Here is a 6048-nt window from a genome sequence, read left to right as displayed (position 1 = left end):
CCCCCAAGATAGATATTAAGCGAATTGGTCTCACTTTCTTGAACCCCAGTAAATCTGCTTTTTATCATTGGTGTTATGTTAGCCACTTTCCAGTTCTGTGGTAATGGAGCCTGGTCTTAGAAGCAAGTTGCATATTTTTGAATATTCTCACATTCACATTCTTTTAATTTTATTACTATTATTAATAATTAAATTTGTATCCTGCCCTTCTTCTGAAGATCACAGGCCAGTTCACAACATAAAAATACAAAGTGAGAATACAAAATACATAGCAAGAACAAACCAATAACCTCCCTGGCACAAACACATTTAGAAGGACAGAGCCAAAGACCTGGTTAAAGAGAAACATTTTCACCTGACGCCTAAAGATATGTAATTGAGGCACTCTGGGGGGAGAGCATTCCACAAATGGAGCCACCACAGAAAAGGCCTGTTCTTACGTTGCCAACCTCTGGATCTCTCATGGAGAAGGCACACAAAGAAAGGCCTCAGATGATGATCGCAGAGTCCAGGTTGGTTCGTTTTAAGAATTTTCAACTGGATGCCATCCAGACCTGGTGATTTGTCAGTTTTTATTTTGTCATTAACTACAACTGTGTTTCAGTATTCATGTAATCTACAGTTACGTAAGATTCTAAGGTGTGGCAGGTAGCTTCAGTGGAATGGCATTCTGGCTGTCGAAGACTTTCCCCAGGGTGGCTCACTGGCAAATACCTTGATGTAAATTTGGCACCATGCAGAGACCTTTTTATTTTCCCAGGGTTTATAATTTGTACACTGCTTTTATGCTGGTGTATGGGTATATTTTCATTAATACTGCTATGTTGTGTTTTGATTTAATCTTATTGTAATTTAAACTTTTTTTGTAAGCTGCCCTAGGAAACTCTTGAAAAGGGTTAAAATCTCTCGGGGGGGGGAATAGAAATCCTGGGCTGAAGTAAAGATGTGCATATGCAACAATGTTCAGGGCCAAATGCAAGGATTACAAGAAACTCTGCATAGCATACATTTAATTTTAATGTAACATAAAAAATTCTGATGAAAATCCTTTTCTGGGTTCTGAGACAAAGGAATTTGGAATATTATTCACGTTTTAGTTTTAAACCAATCCATGTACTTGTCCTCGTGGAAAATGCCTCACTCATCTATTATTGAGGGGGTTATTTCACACTTTTAGTTTTCCCTGCTATGACCCATCAATTTTTTTCTTCACTTTGTTATTGCTACCCACCATGTTATCTCACCACCATTTAGCACTTTCATACGTTTATCCATCAGTAGCTATGGTTAAGCATAGGGCAAAACGGCACAGCTATCCAAATATAAATACAGAGTATACTACATTTTATTTAAAATTGTTAACATAAACAGATTGTGATGTATGGGTGTTTGGTTACTTAATAAGCTAGTAATAAACTTTACTTTGCTACAATTACTTTAAATAAGTATGTATACACTACAGTAATATGTTACTATAACGTTAAGCAGTATAAAAAAATTCCTTCCAGTAGCACCGTAAAGACCAACTAAGTTAGTTCTTGGTATGAGCTTTCGTGTACATGCACACTTCTTCAGATACACTTCTTCAGATCTGAAGAAGTGTGCATGTACACGAAAGCTCATACCAAGAACTAACTTAGTTGGTCTTTAAGGTGCTACTGGAAGGAATTTTTTTATTTTGACTATGGCAGACCAACACGGCTACCTATCTATAACGTTAAGCAGTATAACCAACACAATATAGGGTTCCTGCCACTTGCACTTCAGTTCCTCCCCCTATCCAAACATAAGTCAGTTTCCCTATAACAGTCCTGAACTCAGGACTATGAAGTCTTCAATCTGATTAATGCCCTGTTCCTTCCAGAGTCTCTCATACTTCTCATGGGACTTCTGCTTCAGTCTCTACCCTGGTCCAGCCAACACTTCTGTCTCAATGTTTCAGCAATCTTGCTGGCAATTGGCTACAGAATTCTTCTGAGGTTTGTCTCTACAGTCATAAACTCTTCCCTATGAACATTCTCAGTCCTAGTCTAGTGATGATAGCTCTTGGTTCCCAAGCCTGTCCAAGCCACTTCTGAAGTTCCTCAATACCCACTACCTGACTTCCAAATCTTCCTTCAGCTACCCAACAGCTGCACACCAGTAGCACTTTTTCCTTGCCCAAGGCTTGCTCTTTTATTGTCTCCAGCCAATCATTTCAATTTCAATTTGGGTTGGATTCTGTCACGTCATTGGCCTAGAACTATGATCCAATAGGATGTATACCAACAGGCCAACTAGAATTTACCAGTTTCTGATGTCTTGGTGCCTTTATATAACCTCATATAGCTATCTCACTGTTGGATAGGTTGGCACTTTGCGAAGTTTTCAGGGTAGAAGAATGAGTTGATAATCAAGTCAAGGGTTATTTGAGATGCAGGGATGAGAGGGAGCTTCTTTTCCGCAAGATGAATAACTTCAGCATTTAAATTTAGCTTTGGGTCATATCTTTAAAGACAAAAATCTTTAGGGTCAAGTGCTGCCAATTTTGTGGAAGTTCTTAGAAGATAATAGTTTATGGGCAATTATAATTGAGAAGTATTATGTTATAGCCAGTAGGTGGCAATAATAGGGTATCTTCTTTTGGCCTTGAAACACCATTGTAACTTGAGGAAGAGGAATAAGAAGATAAAACAATCTAATATTTAAAACAATGTAAGCAATGGCAAGTTAAGTGTCACTGAGACAACTTCTTGGCCTCCTGCTGACATAATGTATCTCCACATTTCCTAGCAGGAACGCAAGACATCTTACAGAACTGTTAATCCTTACATTCTATGCAGAATAAAAAAAAACATTATTAATGTGGAGGAAATAATATGATTCCTCTACACTCCAAAGAAGTAGTACATAACATATAATTTAGACTGTGTATCTTGAACTTCAATCTTTTAGATTTTGCTGTGTCTTGCCAGCAATAAAGTCGTTTCTTATATTGCACCTTTGATTAGAAATGCAGTAAAGTATTCCAAATTACCCATAATATTAAGGTTTCCCATGGAAAAGAAAAACCAGAGACATTTCACACAAGATGGTGGTCCTTTATTTTCTGCACCTAATGTCATGGACAGGGAGATTATCTTCAAACTACATTGGACATTTGGACATCATAACAGACTATTAAAACATGTATGAGACTAAAGTTATTATCAGGTATGACTCCTTTTGACAGACATTTGAAGCATTAAACTTTGGAAACTTATTGATAATGTCTTTACAACCTTCAGTCTTCTATCCATTAATGTAGTGGAAAGAGAAAGGAAAATCACAATTCTACTGGGGTGTTTTATGATGTTATAACAAACATCATAAACATCTTTATCCTTAATCAAACATTTTTTCAAAAAAATAAAGTGTTCCAGGGGCTATGCTTCAATGTGTTGCTGGCAAAATAATCCTGAACATAAAACTGATTGTGAGGATTAAGGATATGCACAGTAATTCTCAACCTTCTTATCAGATTTGTGACCAAAATGTTTGAAGTCATTTTGCAATTTTCCATTTTGTGTTTTATTGTTCTGTTGGACAAAACATCTTTCACTTGAGCATCTCATGAGTGAATACTTTTGAAACCAAGAAGCATCCACCCAAACGTGTTTCTGGTTGCAGTATATGATGTACAAATATGATAGCCGTAAAAAAATGTTTTTAAAGAAACAGTCCATGATTTATTGTAACCTCCAGATGTCCTCAGATTTATGCCCTTGGTCTTACAAGAAATAAAATCTGTGAACTTGCAAAAGCAGCTTTACCCTGTTTTTAATCAAATACATACTCATTTAGATATTCTGGGAAGATTTGAGCTACAACAAATGAATATTATTCCCAAATGGAAATTGGCATTTTGAATGAAACATTTCTACTAGTATTAAATATTCATTCTGTTTTTCAAAGTTGGACAACGTTATTGCAGAGTGAAACATGAATGACAACTTCTTTCTGAGAAACCATTTGTTTTCAAAGAGTATCACATAGATGTTCGAAATAGTAGATTTCTTATTGAAATACTACATATGCAGTGATCTCACATTTTTATTTATGTTTATTCAGAAATGCTGCTTTGGCATGACCATTTCCTCCTACAATGCTGTGCAAATCCTGCTCATATGTAAGTGTATGTCTCAAGAGGAGATGGAGGAAAATGCTTCCAATGCATAGGGTCAACATCCTCATTTCCTTCTTCCAGAAACAAAACACTTTCTGCCATCTTTAGAGAAGAAGATGGAAAGGTTGCTTCACTAATTTGGCAAACAGTTAAAACTCCCGTGTGAGCAGCAAACATTAAGGAACTGCTGACTTTTCCAAATCTCAAGTCTTTAAGGTTAGACTAAAGTCCATTTCCTCTCCTGAGCCAAAAGTGCTAAGAACAGCTTGACAGTATCATAAATTGATACCCAAAAAGAATTAAAATCTTTATTCCCACCGTACATCTACCAGCTCTTATTCTTTCACCCTAATGCCAAACAATTCAAAAATATTGTTTAAACTAAACAAATCCATCCATTAACACTTTTTGTCTCCCCACCACCCAGCCATTCTTTATCCAGCTGACTCAGTTGATAGGTTATATTGTTTTTAAATGGCTTATAGTAGAGCCAAGAGGCTCTGGCTACATAAGATTGATCAAACTAGAATCTCAAAAAGGAAGAATTTCCACTTTGGTGTTCCAGAATTTATTTATTTATTAATGATTTTTCAGCATGCATTTCTGCTACTTACAGCCCACTGGTAGAGTGCAGGGGTAAGCCAATATGATGCCCTCCAGATGTTGCTGCACTACAACTGACATCATCCCTGATCGTTGGCCATACTGGCTGGGGCAGCAAAGTATTTGGTTGTGCTGGTGGGCCTATCCTTTCAACCAGGAAATGTCTATTCAACTACTTTTGGAATATAAGCAGCCGAATATGTAGAAATCACTCTGGAAAGAAGTATTAAGGCCACATAATTCCAACAAGTATTTAGGAGCAAATCTTCTTCTGCACCATCCTTCTAAAGTTTCATTAATCTTCTTCCAGTACGCTTAATCCGAACCTGAAAGTCTAAAAATAATCAGAACCCCAAAGGACCAATACATGCACGCTAAAGTCATTTGGTCCGTTGCTGAACCTTCTCCCCCTCAACAAGGGGAGCTTTGGGACATTACCCAATCAGCTCAGAGCATGTGCTATTTGGACAAGAGTTCTTTCTGCCTGTTTCTGAAATGCAACCTATTGACCAAATACCAAAACATCCTGTCAATAGCCTTGGAGAGTTCCTTTTCAGGAGCACAGATGAACCCCTTGTAACATTCTAAGGAAAATGATTAAAATCTAAACATAAAGCAGAGGAAGTTGAGAGCAACTAAGTGGGCAGTGATTCATGGAGAATCGCATGGGATGAGAGCTTAAAGGCAATCTTACGAAACAGCAGCCACATGTGAACCAACAAGGGGGAACTAGATTCCTCTCTGCGGAACTCAGGAGTCAACTTTGTAGTGGATTCAAGAATCACATACAAATTTCAACAAAGTGCATTTGAGCAAAATGCACTCTGCAAACCGGGCTGAAAGCAGAAGACAGCTAGAAATTGGGACTGGAACCAAAGAATTCTAGAGATAATCTTCAGAGAATAGGAATACACTCAAATTGACCTCCCTGTGGCCAGCTGCAATGAGAAATTAGATCTGTGTGTTTCCAGACACTGGGAGAAGGAGAATAGAGAACAGATGTGTTCTTTTTTCCCTTTTCTTCTTCAATGGACTTGACATCCTGATGGTTTGCTCTCCTCCTACTCCTTTCTAATCAGAGCAGCACCTCCTCCTCCTCCTCTCCTACTGCAATACAAATATCTGAAAAGAGTTTTTTACTCCATGATTCTGTTGCTTTCCAGGGAGGTACTTAATGTCTTTTTGTAGTATGACTGATGCCACCCAAGTTTATCCAAAAACAATGTAATGAGCTTTGTGGAGAAACATCAGGCTTCTTTGAAAAAGGCAGTAAGTGCATTTGACACCTTGGAAAGCAGAAG

This window comes from Podarcis vaucheri (genome assembly GCF_965113315.1).
Source record: "Podarcis vaucheri genome assembly, chromosome: 8".
Classification (NCBI taxonomy): domain Eukaryota; kingdom Metazoa; phylum Chordata; class Lepidosauria; order Squamata; family Lacertidae; genus Podarcis; species Podarcis vaucheri.
The sequence above is the reverse complement of the archived record's forward strand: the minus strand, read 5'-3'. Positions refer to the sequence as shown.